This window comes from Lepus europaeus, unplaced genomic scaffold, assembly GCF_033115175.1.
Source record: "Lepus europaeus isolate LE1 unplaced genomic scaffold, mLepTim1.pri SCAFFOLD_32, whole genome shotgun sequence".
Classification (NCBI taxonomy): domain Eukaryota; kingdom Metazoa; phylum Chordata; class Mammalia; order Lagomorpha; family Leporidae; genus Lepus; species Lepus europaeus.
The window spans coordinates 1,910,457-1,936,300 of record NW_026909196.1 but is presented as its reverse complement, the minus strand read 5'-3'; positions in this window follow the sequence as shown (position 1 = coordinate 1,936,300).

The window sequence follows — 25,844 nt, the reverse complement described above, 5'->3', positions numbered from 1 at the left end:
GGAGAAAACTAGAGGAACTGCGGCAAACAAACATGATATTTCTGTTTGTATCGATGACATTTTATGCACTTGTCTAACAAAAAGACTTTGCTCTTCTCCAAAACCATTTGTACTGTTATTTTCTCGGTGCATTGCATACGAGTTCCACACCAGTTTGTCCGGATATGACTGGATGAAACCGGAAATATCTGGTTATGTTTTGGCTAACTCAATCCGAAATATTGCTACAGACTCTGTGTTTGTGTTTTCTGGATATTATCGATAGACTTATTGTTTTGAATGTTTTTTATCGGAAAACATTTTATTTTCTTCTTGGACACAGTAAATGGATCCACATGGAGATACCAGCTCTACACATTCGTATTTTCTAGGGAGAAAACTAGAGGAACTTTGGAAAACAAACATGATATTTCTGTTTGTATACATGACATTTTATGCACTTGCCTAAGGAAAAGACTTTGCTTTTCTCCAAAACCATTTTTACTGTGATTTTCTCGGTCTTTTGCATACGAATTCCACATCAGTTTGTCCGGATATGACTGGATGAACCCGGAAATATCCGGTTTTATTTTGGCTAACTCAATCCCTGATATTGCTACAGACTCTGTGTTTGTGTTTCCTTTATATTATCCACGGACTTTATTGTTTTGAATGTTTTTTTATCAGGGAACATTTAATTTTGTTCTTGGAAACACTAATTGTTTCCACATGGAGACACCAGCTCTACACATTCGTATTTTGTACGGAGAAAGCTAGAGGAACTGCGGCAAACAAACATGATATTTCTGGTGTATAGACGACATTTTATGCACTTGCCTAACAAAAAGACTTTGCTGTTCTTCAAAATCATTTGTACTGTGATTTTCTCGGTCCATTGTATACAAATTCCACACCAGTTTGTCCGCATATGACTGGATTAAACCGGAAATATCTGGTTGTTTATTGGCTAACTCAATCCGAAATATTGCTAGAGCCTCTGTGTTTGTGTATTCCTGATATTATCCATGGACTTTATTTTTTTGAATGTTTTTTTTTCAGGGAACATTTAATTTTGTGCTTGGAAACACTAATTGGTTCCAATGGAGACACCAGCTCTACACATTCGTATTTTCTAGGTAGAAAGCTAGAGGAACTGCGGAAAGCAAATATGATATTTCTGTTTGTCTAGATGACATTTTATGCACTTCCCTGACGTAAAGACTTTGGTTTTCTCCAAAACCATTTGTACTGTGATTTTCTCGGTCCGTTGCATATGAATTCCACACCAGTTTTTCCGGATATGACTGGAAGAAAACATAAATATCCTGTTTTGTTTTGGCTAACTCAATCAGAAATACTGTGAAAGCCTCTGTGTTTGTGTTTTCCGCATATTATCCATGGACTTTATTGTTTTGAATGTTTTTATCAGGGAACATTTAATTTTGTACCATAGAAACACTAATTGGTTCATCATGGGGACACCAGCTCTGCACATTCGTATTTTCTATGGAGAAAGCTAGAGGAACTGCGGCAAACAAAGATGATATTTCTGTTTGTATAGATGACATTTTATGCACTTGCCTAATGAAAAGACTTTGCTTTTCTCCAAAACCATTTTTACTGTGATTTTCTCGGTCCATTGCATATGAATTCCACACCACGTTGTCCGGATGTGACTGGTTGAAAACAGAAATATCAGGTTGTGTTTTGGCTAACTTAATCCCAAATATTGTGAAATCATATGTGTTTGTGTTTTCTGGATATTATCCACGGACTATATTGTTTTGAAAATTTTTTCTCGGGGAACATTTTATTTTCAGCTTGGATACAGTAATTGGTTCCACATGGAGAGAACACCTCTACATATTTGTATTTTCGAGGGAGAAAGCTAGAGTAACTGTGGCAAACAAACATGATATTTCTGTTTGTGTAGATGACATTTGAAGCACTCGCATAATGAAAAGACTTTGCATTCCTCCAAAACCATTTTTACTGTGATTTTCTCGGTCCATTGCATATGAATTCCACAGGAGTTTTTCCGGATATGACTGGAAGAAACCAGAAATATCTGGTCGTGTTTTGGCTAACTCAATCCCAGATATCGCCAAAGCCTCTGTGTTTGTGTATCCCTGATATTATTCACGGACTTTATTTTTTTAAATGATTTTTTTTAGAGAACATTATTTTTGTTCTTGGAAACACTAATTGGTTCCAATGGAGACACCAGCTCTACACATTCCTATTTTCCAGGGAGAAAGCTAGAAGAACTGCGACAAACAAGCATGATATTTCTGTTTCTCTAGATGACATTTTATGCACTTGCCTAACGAAAAGACTTTGCTTTTCTCCAAAAAAATTTTTAAACTGTGATTTTCTCAGTCCATTGCATACGAATTCCACACCAGTTTGTCCGGATATGACTGGATGAAACCAGAAATATCTGGTTTCGTTATGGCTGACTCAATCCGAAATATTGCTACAGGCTCTGTGTTTGTGTATTCCTGATATTATTAACAGACATTATTTTTTTGAATGTTTTTTTTCAGAGAACATTTAATTTTGTACTTGGAAACACTAATTGGTTCCACATGGAGACACCAGCTCTACACATTCGTATTTTCTAGGGAGAAAGCTAGAGGAACTGCGGCAAACAAACATGATATTTCTGTTTGTGTAGATGACATTTGAAGCACTCGCATAACGAAAAGACTTTGCATTCCTCCAAAACCATTTTTACTGTGATTTTCTCGGTCCATTGCATACGAATTCCACACCACTTTGTCTGGATATGACTGGATGAAACCGGAAAAATCCGGTATTGTTTTGGCTAACTCAATCCGAGATATTGTTACCGCCTCTGTGTTTGTGTATTCCTGATATTATCCACAGACTTTATTGTTTTGAATGTCTTTTATCAGGAAACATTTAATTCTGTGCTGTGAAACACTAATTGTTTCCACATGGAGACTCCAGCTCTACACATTCGTATTTTCTAGGGAGAAAGCTAGAGGAACTGCGGCAAACAAACATGATATTTCTGGTGTATAGACGACATTTTATGCACTTGCCTAACAAAAAGACTTTGCTGTTCTTCAAAATCATTTGTACTGTGATTTTCTCGGTCCATTGTATACAAATTCCACACCAGTTTGTCCGGATATGACTGGATTAAACCGGAAATATCTGGTTGTTTATTGGCTAACTCAATCCGAAATATTGCTAGAGCCTCTGTGTTTGTGTATCCCTGATATTATTCACGAACTTTATTTTTTTAAATGATTTTTTTTTTAGAGAACATTATTTTTGTTCTTGGAAACACTAATTGATTCCAATGGAGACACCAGCTCTACACATTCCTATTTTCCAGGGAGAAAGCTTGAAGAACTGCGGCAAACAAGCATGATATTTCTGTTTCTCTAGATGACATTTTATGCACTTGCCTAACGAAAAGACTTTGCTTTTCTCCAAAAAATTTTTAAACTGTGATTTTCTCAGTCCATTGCATACGAATTCCACACCAGTTTGTCCGGATATGACTGGATGAAACCAGAAATATCTGGTTTCGTTATGGCTGACTCAATCCGAAATATTGCTACAGGCTCTGTGTTTGTGTATTCCTGATATTATTAACAGACTTTATTTTTTTGAATGTTTTTTTTTTTCAGGGAACATTTAATTTTGTACTTGGAAACACTAATTGGTTCCACATGGAGACACCAGCTCTACACATTCGTATTTTCTAGGGAGAAAGCTAGAGGAACTGCGGCAAACAAACATGATATTTCTGTTTGTGTAGATGACATTTGAAGCACTCGCATGACGAAAAGACTTTGCATTCCTCCAAACCATTTTTACTGTGATTTTCTCGGTCCATTGCATATGAATTCCACAGGACTTTTTCTGGATATGACTGGATGAAACCAGAAATATCTGGTCGTGTTTTGGCTTACTCAATCCCAGATATCGCCAAAGCCTCTGTGTTTGTGTATCCCTGATATTATTCACGGACTTTATTTTTTTAAATGATTTTTTTTTTAGAGAACATTATTTTTGTTCTTGGAAACACTAATTGGTTCCAATGGAGACACCAGCTCTACACATTCCTATTTTCCAGGGAGAAAGCTTGAAGAACTGCGGCAAACAAGCATGATATTTCTGTTTCTCTAGATGACATTTTATGCACTTGCCTAACGAAAAGACTTTGCTTTTCTCCAAAAAAATTTTTAAACTGTGATTTTCTCAGTCCATTGCATACGAATTCCACACCAGTTTGTCCGGATATGACTGGATTAAACCGGAAATATCTGGTTGTTTATTGGCTAACTCAATCCGAAATATTGCTAGAGCCTCTGTGTTTGTGTATTTCTGATATTATCCATGGACTTTATTTTTTTGAATGTTTTTTTTTTCTGGGAACATTTAATTTTGTGCTTGGAAACACTAATTGGTTCCACATGGAGACACCAGCTCTACACATTCGTATTTTCTAGGGAGAAAGCTAGAGGAACTGCGGAAAGCAAATATGATATTTCTGTTTGTCTAGATGACATTTTATGCACTTCCCTGACGTAAAGACTTTGGTTTTCTCCAAAACCATTTGTACTGTGATTTTCTCGGTCCGTTGCATATGAATTCCACACCAGTTTTTCCGGATATGACTGGAAGAAAACATAAATATCCTGTTTTGTTTTGGCTAACTCAATCAGAAATACTGTGAAAGCCTCTGTGTTTGTGTTTTCTACATATTATCCATGGACTTTATTGTTTTGAATGTTTTTATCAGGGAACATTTAATTTTGTACCATAGAAACACTAATTGGTTCATCATGGGGACACCAGCTCTGCACATTCGTATTTTCTATGGAGAAAGCTAGAGGAACTGCGGCAAACAAAGATGATATTTCTGTTTGTATAGATGACATTTTATGCACTTGCCTAATGAAAAGACTTTGCTTTTCTCCAAAACCATTTTTACTGTGATTTTCTCGGTCCATTGCATACGAATTCCACACCACGTTGTCCGGATGTGACTGGTTGAAAACAGAAATATCAGGTTGTGTTTTGGCTAACTTAATCCCAAATATTGTGAAAGCATATGTGTTTGTATTTTCCGGATATTATCCACGGACTTTATTTTTTTGAATATTTTTTCTCGGGGAACATTTTATTTTCAGCTTGGATACAGTAATTGGTTCCACATGGAGAGAACACCTCTACATATTTGTATTTTCGAGGGAGAAAGCTAGAGTAACTGCGGCAAACAAACATGATATTTCTGTTTGTGTAGATGACATTTGAAGCACTGGCATAACGAAAAGACTTTGCATTCCTCCAAACCATTTTTACTGTGATTTTCTCGGTCCATTGCATACGAATTCCACAGGACTTTTTCTGGATATGACTGGATGAAACCAGAAATATCTGGTCGTGTTTTGGCTTACTCAATCCCAGATATCGCCAAAGCCTCTGTGTTTGTGTATCCCTGATATTATTCACGGACTTTATTTTTTTAAATGATTTTTTTTTTTAGAGAACGTTATTTTTGTTCTTGGAAACACTAATTTGTTCCAATGGAGACACCAGCTCTACACATTCATGTTTTCTAGGGAGAAAACTAGAGGAACTGCGGCAAACAAACATGATATTTCTGTTTGTATCGATGACATTTTATGCACTTGTCTAACAAAAAGACTTTGCTCTTCTCCAAAACCATTTGTACTGTTATTTTCTCGGTGCATTGCATACGAGTTCCACACCAGTTTGTCCGGATATGACTGGATGAAACCGGAAATATCTGGTTATGTTTTGGCTAACTCAATCCGAAATATTGCTACAGACTCTGTGTTTGTGTTTTCTGGATATTATCGATAGACTTATTGTTTTGAATGTTTTTTATCGGAAAACATTTTATTTTCTTCTTGGACACAGTAAATGGATCCACATGGAGACACCAGCTCTACACATTCGTATTTTCTAGGGAGAAAACTAGAGGAACTTTGGAAAACAAACATGATATTTCTGTTTGTATACATGACATTTTATGCACTTGCCTAAGGAAAAGACTTTGCTTTTCTCCAAAACCATTTTTACTGTGATTTTCTCGGTCTTTTGCATACGAATTCCACATCAGTTTGTCCGGATATGACTGGATGAACCCGGAAATATCCGGTTTTATTTTGGCTAACTCAATCCCTGATATTGCTACAGACTCTGTGTTTGTGTTTCCTTTATATTATCCACGGACTTTATTGTTTTGAATGTTTTTTTTTATCAGGGAACATTTAATTCTGTGATTGGAAACACTAATTGTTTCCACATGGAGACACCAGCTCTACACATTCGTATTTTGTACGGAGAAAGCTAGAGGAACTGCGGCAAACAAACATGATATTTCTGGTGTATAGACGACATTTTATGCACTTGCCTAACAAAAAGACTTTGCTGTTCTTCAAAATCATTTGTACTGTGATTTTCTCGGTCCATTGTATACAAATTCCACACCAGTTTGTCCGGATATGACTGGATGAAACCGGAAATATCTGGTTGTTTATTGGCTAACTCAATCCGAAATATTGCTAGAGCCTCTGTGTTTGTGTATCCCTGATATTATTCACGGACTTTATTTTTTTAAATGATTTTTTTTTAGAGAACATTATTTTTGTTCTTGGAAACACTAATTGATTCCAATGGAGACACCAGCTCTACACATTCCTATTTTCCAGGGAGAAAGCTTGAAGAACTGCGGCAAACAAGCATGATATTTCTGTTTCTCTAGATGACATTTTATGCACTTGACTAATGAAAAGACTTTGCTTTTCTCCAAAAAATTTTTAAACTGTGATTTTCTCAGTCCATTGCATACGAATTCCACACCAGTTTGTCCGGATATGACTGGATGAAACCAGAAATATCTGGTTTCGTTATGGCTGACTCAATCCGAAATATTGCTACAGGCTCTGTGTTTGTGTATTCCTGATATTATTAACAGACTTTATTTTTTTGAATGTTTTTTTTTTTCAGGGAACATTTAATTTTGTACTTGGAAACACTAATTGGTTCCACATGGAGACACCAGCTCTACACATTCGTATTTTCTAGGGAGAAAGCTAGAGGAACTGCGGCAAACAAACATGATATTTCTGTTTGTGTAGATGACATTTGAAGCACTCGCATAACGAAAAGACTTTGCATTCCTCCAAACCATTTTTACTGTGATTTTCTCAGTCCATTGCATACGAATTCCACAGGACTTTTTCTGGATATGACTGGATGAAACCAGAAATATCTGGTCGTGTTTTGGCTAACTCAATCCCAGATATCGCCAAAGCCTCTGTGTTTGTGTATCCCTGATATTATTCACGGACTTTATTTTTTTAAATGATTTTTTTTTTAGAGAACATTATTTTTGTTCTTGGAAACACTAATTGGTTCCAATGGAGACACCAGCTCTACACATTCCTATTTTCCAGGGAGAAAGCTTGAAGAACTGCGGCAAACAAGCATGATATTTCTGTTTCTCTAGATGACATTTTATGCACTTGCCTAACGAAAAGACTTTGCTTTTCTCCAAAAAAATTTTTAAACTGTGATTTTCTCAGTCCATTGCATACGAATTCCACACCAGTTTGTCCGGATATGACTGGATGAAACCAGAAATATCTGGTTTCGTTATGGCTGACTCAATCCGAAATATTGCTACAGGCTCTGTGTGTGTGTATTCCTGATATTATTAACAGACTTTATTTTTTTGAATGTTTTTTTTTCAGGGAACATTTAATTTTGTACTTGGAAACACTAATTGGTTCCACATGGAGACACCATCTCTACACATTCGTATTTTGTACGGAGAAAGCTAGAGGAACTGCGGCAAACAAACATGATATTTCTGATTGTCTAGGTGACATTTTATGCACTTGCCTAACGAAAAGACTTTGCTGTTCTCCAATACCATTTATACTGTGATTTTCTCGGTCCATTGCATACGAATTCCACACCACTTTGTCTGGATATGACTGGATGAAACCGGAAAAATCCGGTATTGTTTTGGCTAACTCAATCCCAGATATTGTTACCGCCTCTGTGCTTGTGTATTCCTGATATTATCCACAGACTTTATTGTTTTGAATGTCTTTTATCAGGAAACATTTAATTCTGTGCTGTGAAACACTAATTGTTTCCACATGGAGACTCCAGCTCTACACATTCGTATTTTCTAGGGAGAAAGCTAGAGGAACTGCAGCAAACAAACATAATATTTCTGTTTGTATCGATGACATTTTATGCACTTGCCTAACGAAAAGACTTTGCTGTTCTCGAAAACAATTTTTACTGTGGTTTTCTCAGTCCATTGCATAGGAATTCCACACCAGTTTGTCCAGATATGACTGGATGTAAACCGAAATATCCGGTTGTGTTTTGGCTAACTCAATCCGAAATATTGTGAAAGACTCTGTGTTTTTGATTTCTGGGTATTATCGATGGTCTTTATTGTTTTGAATGTTTTTAATCAGGGAACATTTAATTTTGTGCTTCGATACAGTAATTGTTTCGACATGGAAACACCAGCTCTGCACATTCATATTTTCTAGGGAGAAAGCTAGAGGAACTGCGGCAAACAAACATGATATTTCTGTTTGTATGGATGACATTTTATGCACTTGCCTAATGAAAAGAATTTGCTTTTCTCCAAAACCATTTTTACAGTGATCTTCTCAGCCCATTGCATCCGAATTCCACACCAATTTGTGCGGATATGACTGGATGAAACCAGAAATATCCGGTTTTGTTTTGGCTAACTCAATCCCAGATATTGCTACAGCCTCTGTGTTTGTGTATTCCTGATATTAACACGGCCTTTAGTTTTCTGATTTTTTTTTATCAAGGAACACTTAATTTTGTGCTGGAATCACTAATTGGTTCTACATGGAGACACCAGCTCTACACATTCATGTTTTCTAGGGAGAATGCTAGAGGAGCTGCGGCAAACAAACATGATATTTCTGTTTGTATCGATGACATTTTATGCACTTGTCTAACAAAAAGACTTTGCTCTTCTCCAAAACCATTTGTACTGTTATTTTCTCGGTGCATTGCATACGAATTCCACACCAGTTTGTCCGGATATGACTGGATGAAACCGGAAATATCCAGTTATGTTTTGGCTAACTCAATCCGAAATATTGCTAAAGACTCTGTGTTTGTGTTTTCTGGATATTATCGATTGACTTATTGTTTTGAATGTTTTTTATCGCAAAACATTTTATTTTCTGCTTGGACACAGTAAATGGATCCACATGGAGACACCAGCTCCACACATTAGTATTTTCTAGGGAGAAAGCTAGAGGAACTGTGGAAAACAAAATGATATTTCTGTTTGTATACATGACATTTTATGCACTTGCCTAACGAAGACACTTTGCTTTTCTACAAAAGCATTTTTACTGTGATTTTCTCGGTCTTTTGCATACGAATTCCACACCACTTTGTCCGGATATGACTGGATGCAACCAGAAATATCTTGTTCTGTTTTGGCTAACTCAATCTGAAATATTGCTACAGCCTCTGTGTTTGTGTATTCCTGATATTATCCATGGACTTTATTTTTTTCAATGTTTTTCATCAGGGAACATTTAATTTTGTACCGTTGAAACACTAATTGGTTCCACATGGAGACACCAGCTCTACTCATTCGTATTTTCTAGTGAGAAAGCTGGAGGAACTGCGGCAAACAAACATGATATTTCTGTTTGTATTGATGGCATTTTATGCACTTTCCTAACGAAATGACTTTGCTTTTCTCCAAATCCATTTGTACTGTGATTTTCTCGATCCATTGTATACGAATTCCACACCAGTTTCTCTGGATATGCTAGGATAAAAACAGAAATATCCGGTTGTGTTTTGGGTAACTCAATCAGAAATATTTTGAAAGCCTCTGTGTCTGTGTTTTCTGGATATTATCGATGGACTTTATTGTTTGAATATTTTTATCAGGGAACATTTAATTTTGTACCGAAGAAACACTAATTGGTTCCACATGGGGACACCAGCTCTACACATTCCTATTTTCTTGGGAGAAAGCTAGAGAAATTCCGCAAACAAACATGATATTTCTGTTTGTATCGAGGACATTTTATGCACTTGCCTAATGAAAAGACTTTTTTTTTTCTCCAGAACCATTTTTACTGTGATTTTCTCGATCCATTGCATACGAATTCCACTCCAGTTTACCAGATATGACTGGATGAAACCGGAAATATCCGGTTGTGTTTTGGCTAAATCAAACCCAGATATTGCAACAGCCTCTGTGTTTGTTTTTTCTGGATATTATCAATGGATTTCATTGTTTTGAATGTTTTTTATCAGGGAACATTTTATTTTCAGCTTCGATATAGTAAATGGTTGCACATGGAGACACCAGCTCTACATATTCGTATTTTCTAGGGAGAAAGCTAGAGGAACTGCGGCAAACAAACATAATATTTCTGTTTGTATCGATGACATTTTATGCACTTGCCTAACCAAAAGACTTTGCTTTTCTCCAAAACCATTCTTACTGTGATTTTCTCGGTCCATTGCATACGAATTCCACACCAGTTTGTCCGGATATGACTGGATGAAACCAGAAATATCCGGTTTTGTTTTGGCTAACTCAATCCGAAATAATTTGAAAGGCTCTGTGTTAGTTTTTTCTGGATATTATCGATGGATTTCATTGTTTTAAATGTTTTTTATCAGTGAACATTTTATTTTCAGCTTGGATACAGTAAATGGTTGCACATGGAAACACCAGCTCTACACATTCTTATTTTCTAGGGAGAAAGCTAGAATACCTGCAGAAAACAAACATGATATTTCTGTTTGTATAGATGACATTTTATGCCATTGCCTAACGAAAACACTTTGCTTTTCTCCTAAACCATTTGTACTGTGATTTTCTCGGTCCATTGCATACGAATTCCACACCATTTGTCCGGATATTACTGGATGAAACCAGGAATATCTTGTTCTCTTTTGGCTAACTCAATCTGAAATATTGCTACAGCCTCTTTGTTTGTGTATTGCTGATATTTTCAACATTAATTGGCTACACATGGAGACACCTGCTCTACACATTCGTATTTTCTAGGGAGAAAGCTAGAGGAACTGCGGCAAAGAAACATGATATTTCTGTTTGTATCGATGACATTTTATGCACTTGCCTAACGAAAAGACTTTGCTTTTCTCCAAAACCATTTTTACTGTGATTTTCGCAGACCATTGCATACGAATTCCACTCCATTTAGTCCGGATATGGCAGGATGAAACCAGAAATATCCGGTTGTGTTTTGGCTAACTCAATCCGAAATATTGTGAAAGCCTCTGTGTTTGTGTTTTCTGGATATTATCGAAGGACTTTATTGTTTTGAATGTTTTTATCAGGGAACATTCAATTTTGTACCGTTGAAATACTAATTGGTTCATCATGGGGACACCAGCTCTACACATTTGTATTTTCTAGGGAGAAAGCTAGAGGAACTGCGGCAAACAAACATGATATTTCTGTTTGCATCGATGACATTTTATGCACTTGGTTAATGAAAAGACTTTGCTTTTCTCCAAAACCATTTGTACTGTGATTTTCTCCGTCCTTTGCACAGGAATTCCACACCAGTTTGTCCGGATATGGCTGCAGGAAACCGGAAATATCCAGTTTTGTTTGGCTAACTCAATCCCAGATATTGCTACATCCTCTGTGTTGTGTATTCCTGATATTATCCACAGACTTTATTGTTTTTAATGTTTTTTATCAGGGAACATTTAATTTTGTACCATTGAAACACTAATTGTTTCCACATGGAGACACCAGCTCTATACATTCGTAATTTCTTTTTTTTATTAAACTTTTATTTCATGAATATAAATTTCCAAAGTACAACTCATGGGTTATAATGGCTTCCCTCTCCCAAAACTTCCCTCCCACCCATAACCCTCCCCTTTCCACTCCCTCTCCCATTCCAATCACATCATGATTCATTTTCAATTCTCTTTATATACAAAAGATCATTTTAGTATAAATTAGGTAACGATTTCAACAGTTTGCCCCCATATAGCAACACAAAGTGAAAAAAAAATACTGTTGGAGTACTAGTTATAGCATTAAATAAGAGTGTACAGCACATTAAAGGCAGAGATCCTACATAATTTTTTTTTAAAAATTAATTAATTTTCTATGCCATTTCCAATTTAACACCAGGTTTTTTTTTTTTCATTTCCAATTATCTTTATATACAGAAGATTGATTCAGTATATAATTAGTAAAGATCTCATCAATTTGTACCCATGCAGAAACACAAAGTGTAAAAATACTGTTTCAGTTCTAGTTATAGCATCACTGCACATTACACAACACATTAAGGACAGATCCCACATGGGATGTAAGTACACAGTGACTCCTGTTGCTGCCTTAACCATTTGACACTCTTGTTCATGGCGTCAGTAATTACATTCGTAATTTCTACGGAGAAACCTATAGGAATTGCGGCAAACAAACATGATATTTCTGATTGTGTAGATGACATTTTATGCAATTGCCTAACGAAAATACTTGCAATTCTCCAAAACAATTTTTATTGTGATTTTCTCGGTCCATTGCATACGAATTCCACACCGCTTTGTCCGGATATGACTGGATGAAACGAGAAATATCTGGTTGTGTTTTGGCTAACTCAATCCCAGATATTGCTACAGCCTCTGTGTTTGCGTATTCCTGATATTATCCACGGACTATATTGTTCTGAATGTTTTTTATCAAGGAACATTTAATTTTGTGCTTGGAAACACTAATTGGTTCCACATGGGGACACCAGCGCTACACATTCGTATTTTCTAGGGAGATAGCGATGGGAACTGCGGCAAACAAACATGATATTTCTGTTTGTATGGATGACATTTTATGCACTTGCCTAACAGAAGGACTTTGCTTTTCTCCAAAACCATTTGTACTGTGATTTTCTTGGTCCATTGCATACGAATTCCACACAAGTTTGTCCGGATATGACTGGATGAAACCGGAAATATCCGTTTTTTTTTTTGGCTAACTCAATCCCAGATATTGCTGCAGCCTTTATGTTTGTTTTTTCTGGATATTATCCACAGACTTTATTGTTTTGAATGATTTTTATCGGGGAACATTTTATTTTGACCTTGGATACAGTAATGGTTCCACATGGAGACTCCAGCTCTACATATTCGTATTTTATACAGAGAAAGCTAGAGAACTGCGGCAAACAAACATGATATTTCTGTTTGTATCGATGACATTTTATGCACTTGCCTAACAAAAAGACTTTGCTTTTCTCCAAAACCATATTTACAGTGATTTTCTCGATCCATTGCATATGAATTCCACACCAGTTGTCCGGATATGACTGGATGAAACCAGAAATATCCAGTTGTGTTTTGGCTAGCTCAATCCGAAATACTGTTAAAGCTTCTGTGTTTGTGTTTTCTGGATATTATCGATGGACTTTTTGATTTGAATGTTTTTATCAGGGAACATTTAATTTTGTACTGTAGAAACAATAATTGGTTCATCATGGGACACCAGCTCTACACATTCGTATTTTCTAGGGAGAAAGCTAGAGGAACCGCGCAAACAAACATGATATTTCTGTTTGTATCGATGACATTTTATCTACTTGCCTAATGAAAAGACTTTGCTTTTCTCCAAAACCCTTTGTACTGTGATTTTATCGGTCCATTGCCTAAGAATTCCACACCACTTTGTCCAGATATGACTGGATGAAACCAGAAATATCCGGTTGTGTTTTGGCTAACTGAATCCCTGATATTGCTACAGCCTCGGTGTTTGTGTATTCCTGATATTATCCACAGACTTTATTGTTTTGAATGTCTTTATCAGGGAACATTTAATTTGTCCTGCGAAACACTAATTGTTTCCACATGGAGACAGCAGCTCTACACATTCACATTTTCTAGGGAGAAAACTAGAGGAACTGCCGCAAACAAACCTGATATTTCTGTTTTTATAGAGACATTTTATGCACTTGCCTAAAGAAAATATGTTGCTTTTCTCCAAAGCCATTTTTAATGTGATCATCTCGGTCCATTGCTTATGAATTCCACACCACTTTTCCGGATATGACTGGATGAAACCAGAAATATCCAGTTGTGTTTTGGATAACTCAATCCGAAATATTGTGAAAGCCTCTGTATTTGTGTATTCCTGATAATATCCACGGGCTTTATTATTTTGAATGTTTTTTATCTGGTAACATTTAATTTTCTGCTTGGAAACATTAATTGGTTCTACATGGAGACACCAGCTCTAAACATTATTTTTTCTAGGGAGAAAGCTAGAGGAACTGCAGCAAACAAACATGATATTTCTGTTTGTCTAGATGACATTTTATGCACTTGCCTAACGAAAAGACTTGCTATTCTCCAAAACCATTTTTACTGTGATTTTCTCGGTCCATTGCATACGAATTCCACACCACGTTGTCCGGATGTGACTGGTTCAAAACAGAAATATCAGGTTGTGTTTTGGCTAACTCAATCCCAAATATTGTGAAAGCATATGTGTTTTTGTTTTCCGGATATTATCCACGGACTTTATTGTTTTGAAAATTTTTTCTCGGGGAACATTTTATTTTCAGCTTGGATACAGTAATTGGTTCCTCATGGAGACAACACCTCTACATATTTGTATTTTCTAGGGAGAAAGCTAGAGTAACTGTGGCAAACAAAGATGATATTTCTGTTTGTGTAGATGACATTTGATGCACTCGCATAATGAAAAGACTTTGCTTTCCTCCAAAACCATTTTTACTGCGATTTTCTCGGTCCATTGCATACGAATTCCACAGGAGTTTTTCCGGATATGACTGGATGAAACCAGAAATATCTGGTCGTGTTTTGGCTAACTCAATCCCAGATATCGCTACAGCCTCTGTGTTTGTGTATCCCTGATATTATTCACGGACTTTATTTTTTTAAATGTTTTTTTTTTTGAACATTTAATTTTGTACTTGGAAACACTAATTGGTTCCACATGGAGACACCAGCTCTACACATTCCTATTTTCCAGGGAGAAAGCTAGAAGAACTGCGGCAAACAAGCATGATATTTCTGTTTGTCTAGATGACATTTTATGCACTTGCCTAACGAAATGACTTTGCTTTTCTCCAAAACCATTTTTCTTGTGATTCTCTGGGTCGACTGCATATGAATTCCACACCACTTTGTCCGGATATGACTGGATGAAACCAGAAATATCCGGTTGTGTTTTGGCTAACTCAATCCCAGATATTGCTACAGCCTCTGTGTTTATGTTTTCTGGATATTATCGATGGACTTTTGTAGTGGAATGAGAATGCCATGCCAAGGTAGCCACTGGTAAGCAAGCGTCAGTTAGTCAGGAATGGCTTTGAAACTGCCTGGCGACAGGCTGTGATTGGATGGCTCTGGAAACTGCCTGCAACAGGCTTTGATTGGATGGATTTGAAACTGCCTGGCGACAGGCTGTGATTGGATGGCTGTGGAAACTGCCTGGCAACAGGCTGTGATTGGTTGGGGTATGGACCGCCCTTTGACCAGATTGGTTGGTCTTGGCTATATAAGCTTTTGTACCAACTGTAATAAACGAGTCTGCAGGCTGCTTGCCTCAAGCCTGCTCTCACCGGACTCCTGGGGTCTGTGTGTTGACTCCGCGCCTCTTGCCCCCACCACGCTGCTCTTCTCAGAAACAAACCCACTGCTACATTGTGGAGAAATCAACAACAACATCTGGCGCGCCAACGTGACTGAGAAAGAAACAGTGTGTCGGACTCGGCGAGGTTCCTCCTGGATTTCGGCAAGTAGGCCCCTCGGTGTTTGGTGTGCTGTTTGGTTCTGTAAGGGTGAGCACAGAACCCCCTCCTACGCCCCTTTCCTTGTCCTTGTCCTCGGTCTAAGTGACCCCAGGTTAGCACACACCACCCTGAAGCGTACGTCGCTTCTCGGCTCCTCCTTTTACTTTCGGTTCGCCTGGCGAATTCACATAAGGGACTGATCATCCCAGAATTCGGAACCAAGTCATCTTCCCTCACTCGAGAGAGGTGACGCTCCGGAGACACCGTGTGGGCATACAGCCTTGACCTAACGAATCAAGGAAGTCCCCCACTAAGCACAGGACATACGTACGATCTGATACACCACTATCTGTTTGTCTAGCATAGGGAAACCTCCTATAAAATGCCATCCACAGTTGAGGTGCTAGGAATTTGCTTTGTTACGGTAGCAGTGCTATACGTGTCTTTCCTCTGGCTAGAGTTGGCGTACCGTGCTGCTCTTAAGCGCTCAGACATGGGAACGATACCCCCCTCTCAGAATCCTGTGCAGATTATCAAAGATAGTGAATCTGTGAGTGATAGGAGCCTGACACTCCAGGTCCCTGTCTCACAGACAACGGTTGCTGACTTAGGGAGAGAGAACTCCAACAGTGAAAAAAACAACGTAGCAAACAAGGTAGCAATGCCTAGTCAGCCACCCCCCACATACCCGTGGGATGAACTAAGAGGACCTCTACACAATAACTCATGCGAGGTCATCCCATCCGCACCCAGTGAGGATCCCCACATTTATGGCAGTCCTCGGGCACCCCAAGCTCTCAGGACAGCTGCTAGATCCCATGCCATCAGCATGTTTGCTGCTAATGTCGAAGTGTACGCAAAATTCAGGCCCTGGATTTCAACACCTGTAAAAAGGCTTCTATTAACCAAGGGTCGAGGATATGCTTGTGTCTTTCCAGAGAATGCGGAACAGCCCATTTGGGTACCAGCCAGAAACATCAAGCCTGCAACTGACAGCCAACCAGAACCAGCTGAACAAGACCAAGACTCTGCCTTGTTAGCAGACGCACCTGCCCTATCATCCTACCCTGAGAAACTGCCCAAAGCCATATCTGTTACTGTTGTGTACCCCACTAGCTCTGGTCAGCCACTCAAATGGCCCACAGCCCGTGTGTGGTCATGCCATTCCTGATAACCATTATTCCTCATTCCTACCCCTATCTGAGCAAGCAATCCTGTGGTCTCTCGATTTGAGCGCTGGTTAGTCAATGACGGGTAAGGTCCCCTGGGGGACAACCTAAGACAGGCCCAGCTAAGTACAGAGACCACATAGAAATGGGGTCAACAATGGTATGGCCAAGAATCATGCCTCCCATTGCTCAAAAATAAACGAAAAGGGGGAAATGTAGTGGAATGAGAAGGCCATGCCAAGGTAGCCACTGGCAAGCGAGCGTCAGTTAGTCAGGAATGGCTTTGAAACTGCCTGGCGACAGGCTGTGATTGGATGGCTGTGGAAACTGCCTGGCAACAGGCTGTGATTGGTTGGGGTATGGACCGCCCCTTGACCAGATTGGTTGGTCTTGGCTATATAAGTTGTTGTACCAACTGTAATAAACGAGTCTGCAGGCTGCTCGCCTCAAGCCTGCTCTCACCGGACTCCCGGGATCTGTGTGTTGACTCCGCGCCTCTTGCCCCCACCACGCTGCTCTTCTCAGAAACGAAAACACTGCTACATTGTGGAGAAATCAACTGCAACAGACTTTAGTGTTTTGAATGTTTTTATCAGGGAACATTTAATTTTGTACCGTAGAAACACTAATTGGTTCATCATGGGGACACCAGCTCTACACATTCGTATTTTCTAGGGAGAAAGCTAGAGGGACTGTGGCAAACAAACATGACATTTCTGTTTGTATCGATGACATTTTATGCACTTGCCTAACGAAAAGACTTTGCTTTTCTCCAAAACCATTTTTACTGTGATTTTCTCGGTCCATTGCATAAGAATTCCACACCACTTTGTCCAGATATGACTGGATGAAAGCGGAAATATCCAGTTTTGTTTTGGCTAACTCAATCCCAGATATTGCTACAGCCTCTGTGTTTGTGTATTCCTGATATTATCCACAGACTTTATTGTTTTGAATGTTTTTATCAGGGAACATTTAATTTTGGGCTTGGAAACACTAATTGGTTCCACATGGAGACACCAGCTCTACACATTCGTGTTTTCTAGGGAGAAAGCTAGAATACCTGCGGAAAACAAACATGATATTTCTGTTTGTGTAGATGACTTTTTATGCACTTGCCTAATGAAAAGACTTTGCTTTTCAACAGAACCATTTTTACTGTGATTTTCTCGGTCCACTGCATACGAATTCCACACCAGTTTGTCAGGATATGACTGCATGAAACCAGAAATATCTGATTGTGTTTTGGCTAACGCAATCCAAAATATTACTACAGCCTATGTGTTTGTTTATTCCTGATATTATCCAAGGACTTTATTTTTTTGAATGTTTTTTTTCAGGGAACATTTAATTTTGTGCTTGGAAACACTAATTGGTTCATCATGGGGACACCAGCTCTACACATTCGTATTTTCTAGGGAGAAAGCTGGAGGAACTGTGGCAAGCAAACATGATATTTGTGTTTGTGTAGAGGACGATATATGCACGTGCCTAACGAAATGACTTTGCTTTTCTCCAAAACCATTTTTACTGTGATTTTCTCCGTCCATTGCATGTGAATTCCATACCAGTTTTTCCGGATATGACTGAATGAAACCCGATATATCCGGTTTTGTTTTGGCTAACTCAATCCCAGATATTGCTGCTGCCTCTGTGTTTATTTTTTCTGGATATTATAAATGGACTTTATTGTTTTGAATGTCTTTTATTAGGGAACATTTTATTTTGAGCTTTGGTACAGTAATTGATTACACATGTAGACACCAGCTCTACACATTCATATTTTTTAAGGAGAAAGCTAGAGGAACAAACAAACATGATATTTCTTTTTGTATCAATGATATTTTATGCACTTTCCTAACAAAAAGTATTTGCTTTTCTCAAAAACAATTTTTGTGATTGTCTCGGTCCATTGCACAGGAATTCCACACCAGTTTGTCCGGATATGACTGGATGAAACTGGAAATATCCAATTATGTTTTGGCTAACTCAATCCGAAAATTGTGACAGCCTCTGTGTTTGTGTTTTCTGGATATTATCGATGGACTTTACTGTTTTGAATGTTTTTTTTCAGGGAACATTTAATTTTGTGCTTGGAAACACTAATTGGTTCATCATGGGGACACCAGCTCTACACATTCGTATTTTCTAGGGAGAAAGCTAGAGGAACTGCGGCAAACAAACATGATATTTCTGTTTGTATAGATGACATTTTATTCACTTGCCTAACGAAAAGACTCTGCTTTTCTCCAAAACCATTTTTACTGTGATTTTCCCGGTCCATTGCATAGGAATTCCGCACCAGTTTGTCCAGATATGACTGGATGAAACCAGAAATATCCGGTTTTCTTTTGGCGAACTCAATCCCAGATATTCCTACAGCCTCTGTGTTTGTTTTGTGGATATTATAATTGAACTTTATTGTTTTGAATGTTTTTTATTGGGGAACATTTAATTTTGAGCTTTGATACAGTAATTGGTTCCACATGGAGACACCAGCTCTACATATTCGTATTTTCTAGGTAGAAAGCTAGATGAACTGTGGCAAAGAAACATGATATTTTTGTTTGATAGATGACATTTTATGCATTGCCTAACGAAAAGACTTTGCTTTTCTCCAAAACCATTTTTACTGTGATTTTCTCGTTCCATTGCATAAGAATTCCACACCACTTTGTCCCGATATGACTGGATGAAACCGGAAATATCCGGTTTTGTTTTGCCTAACTCGATCCCAGATATTGCTACAGCCTCTGTGTTTGTGTATTCCTGATATTATCCACAGACTTTATAGTTTTGAATGTTTTTTATCAGGGAACATTTTCTTTTGAGCTTGGATACAGTAATTGGTTCCACAGGGAGACACCAGCTCTACATATTCGTATTTTCCAGGCAGTAAGCTATAGGAACTGTGGCAATCAAACATGATATTTCTGTTTGTAGAAATGACATTTTATGCACTTGCCTAATGAGAAGACTTTGATTTTCTCCATAACCATTTGTACTGTGATTTTCTTAGTCCATTGCATAGGAATTCCACACGAGTTTGTCCGGATATGACTGGCTGAAACCAGCAATATCCGGTTGTTTTTGGCTAACTCAATTCTAAATATTGTGAAATTATCTGTGTATGTGTTTTCTGGATATTCTCGATGGACTTTATTGTTTTGAATATTTTTATGAGGGAACATTTAATTTTGTTTTTGGAAACTCTAATTGGTTCATCATGGGGACACCAGCTCTACACATTCGTATTTTCTAGGTAGAAAGGTACAGCAACTGCGGGAAACAAACATGATATTTCTCTTTGTATAGATGACACTTTATGCAGTTGCCTAACGAAAAGACTTTGCTTTTCTCCAAAACCATTTTTACTGTGATTTTCTCGGTCCATTGCATATGTATTCCACACCAGTTTGACCAGATATGACTGGATGAAACCGGAAATATCCAATTTTGCTTTGGCTAACAAAGTCCCAGATATTGCTACAAACTCTGTGTTTGTCTTTCCTGGATATTATCCACGGACTTTATTGTTTTGAATACTTTTTATCGGGGAACATTTTATTTTGAGCTTGGATACAGTAATTGGTTCATCATGGGGACACCAGCTCTACACATTCGTATTTTCTAGGGAGAAAGCTAGAGGAACTTCCGCAAATAAACATGATATTTCTGTTTGTATAGATGACATTTTATGCACTTGCCTAACGAAAAGACTTTGCTTTTCTCCCAAACCATTTTACTGTGGTTTTCTCGGTCCATTGCGTACGAATTCAACACCAGTTTGTCCGGATATGACTGGATGAAACCGGAAATATCCAGTTTTCATTGGTCGAACTCAATCCCAGATATTCCTACAGCCTCTGTGTTTGTTTTCTGGATATTATAATTGGACTTTATTGTTTTGAATATTTTTTATTGGGGAACATTTAATTTTGAGCTTGGATACAGTAATTGGTTCCACATGGAGACACCAGCTCTACACATTCGTATTTTCTAGGAAGAAAGCTAGAGGAACTGTGGCAAACAAACATGGTATTTTTGTTTGTATAGATGACATTTTATGCACTTGCATAACGAAAAGACTTTGCTTTTCTCCAAAACCATTTTTACTGAGATTTTCTCAATCCATTGCATATGAATTCCACACCACTTTGTCCTGATATGACTGCATGAAACCAGAAATATCTGGTTGTGTTTTGGCTAACTCAATCCGAAATATTGTGAAAGCCTCTGTGTTTGTGTTTTCTGGATATTATCGATGGACTTTATTGTTTTGAATGTTTTTATCAGGGAACATTTATTTTTGTACCGTAGAAACATTAATTGGTTCATATTGGGGACACCAGCTCTACGCATTTGTATTTTTGGGAGAAAGCTAGAGGAACTGCGGCAAACAAACATGATGTTTCTGTTTGTGTAGATGACGTTTTATGCTCGTGCCTAACGAAAAGACTTTGCTTTTCTCCAAAACCACTTGTACTGTGATTTCCTTGGTCGATTGCATACGAATTCCACACCAGTTCTTCCGGATATGACTGGATGGAAGCAGAAATGTCCGGTTGTGTTTTGAATAACTCAAACCTAGATATGCTACAACTTCGGTGTTTGTGTATTCCTGATATTATCTACAGATTTTTTATTTTGAATGTTTTTTATCAGGGAACATTTAATTTTGTACTGTGAAACACTTATTGTTTCCACATGGAGACACCAGCTCTACATATTCGTATTTTCTAGGGAGAAAGCTAGAGGAACTGCGGCAAACAAACATGATATTTCTGTTTGTATCGATGACATTTTATGCACTTGCCTAACGAAAAGACTTTGCTTTTCTCCAAAACCATTTTTACTCTGATATACTCGGTCCATTGCATACGAATTCCACACCAGTTTTTGCGGATATGACTGGATGAAACCAGAAATATCGCGTTTGGTTTTGGCTAACTCACTACGAAATATTGTGAAAGCCTCTGTGTTTGTTTTTTCTGCATATTATCGATGGACTTTATTGCTTTGAATACTTTTTCAGGGAACATTTATTTTTGCACCCTAGAAACACTAATTGGTTCATCATGGGGACACCAGCTCTACACATTCGTATTTTCTAGGGAGAAAGCTAGAGGAACTGTGGGAAGCAAACACGATATTTGTGTTTGTGTAGAGGAGGATTTATGCACGTGCCTAACGAAAAGACTTTGCTTTTCTCCAAAACCATTTTTACTGTGATTTTCTCGGTCCATTGCATGTGAATTCCATACCAGTTTTTCCGGATATGACTGAATGAAACCCGATATATCCGGTTTTGTTTTGGCTAACTCAATCCCAGATATTGCTGCTGCCTCTGTGTTTATTTTTTCTGGATATTATAAATGGACTTTATTGTTTTGAATGTCTTTTATCAGGGAACATTTTATTTTTAGCTTTGGTACAGTAATTGATTACACATGTAGACACCAGCTCTACACATTCATATTTTTTAAGGAGAAAGCTAGAGGAACAAACAAACATGATATTTCTTTTTGTATCAATGATATTTTATGCACTTTCCTAACAAAAAGAATTTGCTTTTCTCAAAAACAATTTTTGTGATTTTCTCGGTCCATTGCATAGGAATTCCACACCAGTTTGTCCGGATATGACTGGATGAAACTGGAAATATCCAACTATGTTTTGGCTAACTCAATCCGAAAATTGTGAAAGCCTCTGTGTTTGTGTTTTCTGGATATTATCGATGGACTTTACTGTTTTGAATGTTTTTATCAGGGAACATTTAATTTTGTACTGTTGAAACACTAATTGGTTCATCATGGCAACACCAGCTCTACACATTCGTATTTTCTAGGGAGAAAGCTAGAGGAACTGTGGCAAACAAACATGATATTTCTGTTTGTATAGATGACATTTTATGCACTTGCCCAGCGAAAAGACTTTGCTTTTCTCCAAAACCATTTGTACTGTGATTTTCTCGGTACATTGCACACGAATTCCACACCAGTTTGTCCGGATATGACTCTTGAAAATAAAAATGTCCGATTGTGTTTTGGCTAACTCATTCGGAAATATTGTGAAATCCTCTGTGTTTGCTTTTTCTGGATATTATCGATGGACTTTAGAGTTTTGAATGTTTTTATCAGGGAACATTTAATTTTGTACCGTTGAAACACTAATTGGTTCATATGGCGACACCAGCTCTACACACTCGTATTTTCTAGGGAGAAATCTAGATGAACTGCGGCAAACAAACATGATATTTCTCTTTGTATAGATGACACTTTATGCAGTTGCCTAACGAAAAGACTTTGCTTTTCTCCAAAACCATTTGTACTGTGATTTTCTCGGTCCATTGCATACGAATTCCACAATACTTTGTCCGGATATGACAGGATGTAACCAGAAATATCCGGTTGTGTTTTGGCTAACTCAATCCCAGATATTGCTACAGCCTCTTTGTTGGTGTTTTCTGGATACTATCGATGGACTTTATTGTTTTGAATGTTTTTATCAGGGAACATTTAATTTTGTGCTTGAAAACACTAATTGGTTCCACATGGAGACACCAGCTCTATATACTTGTATTTTCTAGGGAGAAAGCTAGAGGAACTGCCACAAACAAACATGATATTTCTGTTTCTATAGATGACATTTTATGCCCTTGCCTAACGAAAAGAATTGCTTTTCTCCAAAACCATTTTTACTGTGATTTTTTCAGTCCTTTGCATACAAATTCCACACAAGTTTGTCCGGAAATGACTGGATGAAACCGGAAACATTCGGTTTTGCTTTGACTAACTCAATTCCAAATATTGTTGCAGCCTCTGTGTTAGTGTATTCCTGATATTATCCACGGACTTTATTGTTTTGAATGTTTTATATCAGGGAACATTAAATTTTGTGCTTGAAAACACTAATTGTTTCCACATGGAGATACCAGCTCTACATATTTGTATTTTCTAGGGAGAAATCTAGAGGAACTGCCGCAAACAAACATATGTCTCTTTCTATAGATGGCATTTTATGCACTTGCCTAACGAAAAGACTTTGCTTTTCTCCAAAACCATTTTTACTGTGGTTATTGCGGTCCATTGCATACAAATTCCAAACAATTTTGTCTGGATATGACTGGATGAAACTGGAAACATCCGGTTTTGTTTTTGCTAACTCAATCCAAGATATTGCTACAGCCTCTTTGTTTGTGTATTCCTGATATTATACACGTACTTTATTGTTATGAATGTTTTTTTTTTAGGGAACATTTAATTTTGTGCTTCGAAACACTAATTGGTTCCACATGGAGACACCAGCTCTACACATTCGTATTTTCTAGGGAGAAAGCTAGAGGAACTGCGGCAAACAAACATGATATTTCTGTTTCTATAAATGACATTTTATACACTTGCTAACAAAAAGACTTTGCTTTTCACCAAAACCATTTTTACTGTGATTTTCTCGGTCCATTGCATACGGATTCCACACCACTTTGACCGGATTTGACTTGATGAAACCAAAGTTATCTGGTTGTGTTTTGGCTAACTCAATCCCAGAAATTGCTACAGCCTCTGTGTTTGTGTATTCTTGATATTATCCACAGACTGTATTGTTTTGAATGTCTTTTATCAGGGAACATTTAATTTTTTGCTTGGAAACACTGATTGTTTACACATGGAGACACCAGCTCTACACATTCGTATTTTCTAGGGAGAAAGCTAGAGGAACTGTGAAAAACAAATATGATATTTCTGTTTGTATCGATGACATTTTACGTACTTGCCTAACGAAACGACCTTGCTTTTTCTCCAAAACCATTTTTACTGTGATTTTCTCAGTCCATTGAATAAGAATTCCACACCAGTTTATCCGAATATGACTGGATGAAACAGGAAATATCCGGTTGTGTTTTGGCTAACTCAATCCCAGTTATTGCTACAGGCTCTGTGTTTGTGTTTTCTGGATATTATCGAGGGACTTATTGCTTTGAATATTTTTGATCAGGGAACATTTAATTTGTGCTTGGAAACACTAATTGGTTCCACATGGAGACACCAGCTCTACAGATTTATATTTTTTAAGGAGAAAGCTAGAGCAACTGTGACAAACAAACATGATATTTCTTTTTGTATCAATGACATTTTATGCACTTGCCTAACAAAAAGACTTTGCTTTTCTCCAAAATAATTTTTGTGATTTTCTCGGTCCATTGCATAGGAATTCCACACCAGTTTGTCCGGATATGACTGGATGAAACTGGAAATATCCGATTATGTTTTGGCTAACTCAATCCGAAAATTGTGAAAGCCTCTGTGTTTGTGTTTTCTGGATATTATCGATGGACTTTACTGTCTTGAATGTTTTTATCAGGGATCATTTAATTTTGAACCATTGAAACAATAATTGGTTCATCATGGCGACACCAGCACTACACATTCATATTTTCTAGGGAGAAAGCTAGAGGAACTGCAGCAAACACACATGATATTTCTGTTTGTATAGATGACATTTTATGCTCTTGCCTAACGAAAAGACTTTGCTTTTCTCCAAAACCATTTGTACTGTGATTTTCTCAGTCCATTGCATAAGAATTCCACACAAGTTTGTCCAGATATGACTGGATGTAACCAGAAATATGCGGTTGTGTTTTGGGTAACTCAATACAAAATATTGTGAACTCCTCTGTGTTTGTTTTTTTCTGGATATTATCGTTGGACCTTATGGTTTTGAATGTTTTTATCAGGGAATATTTAATTTTGTACCGTTGAAACACTAATTGGTTCATCATGGCGATACCAGCTCTACACATTCGTATTTTCTAGGGAGGAAGCTAGAGGAACTGTGACAAACA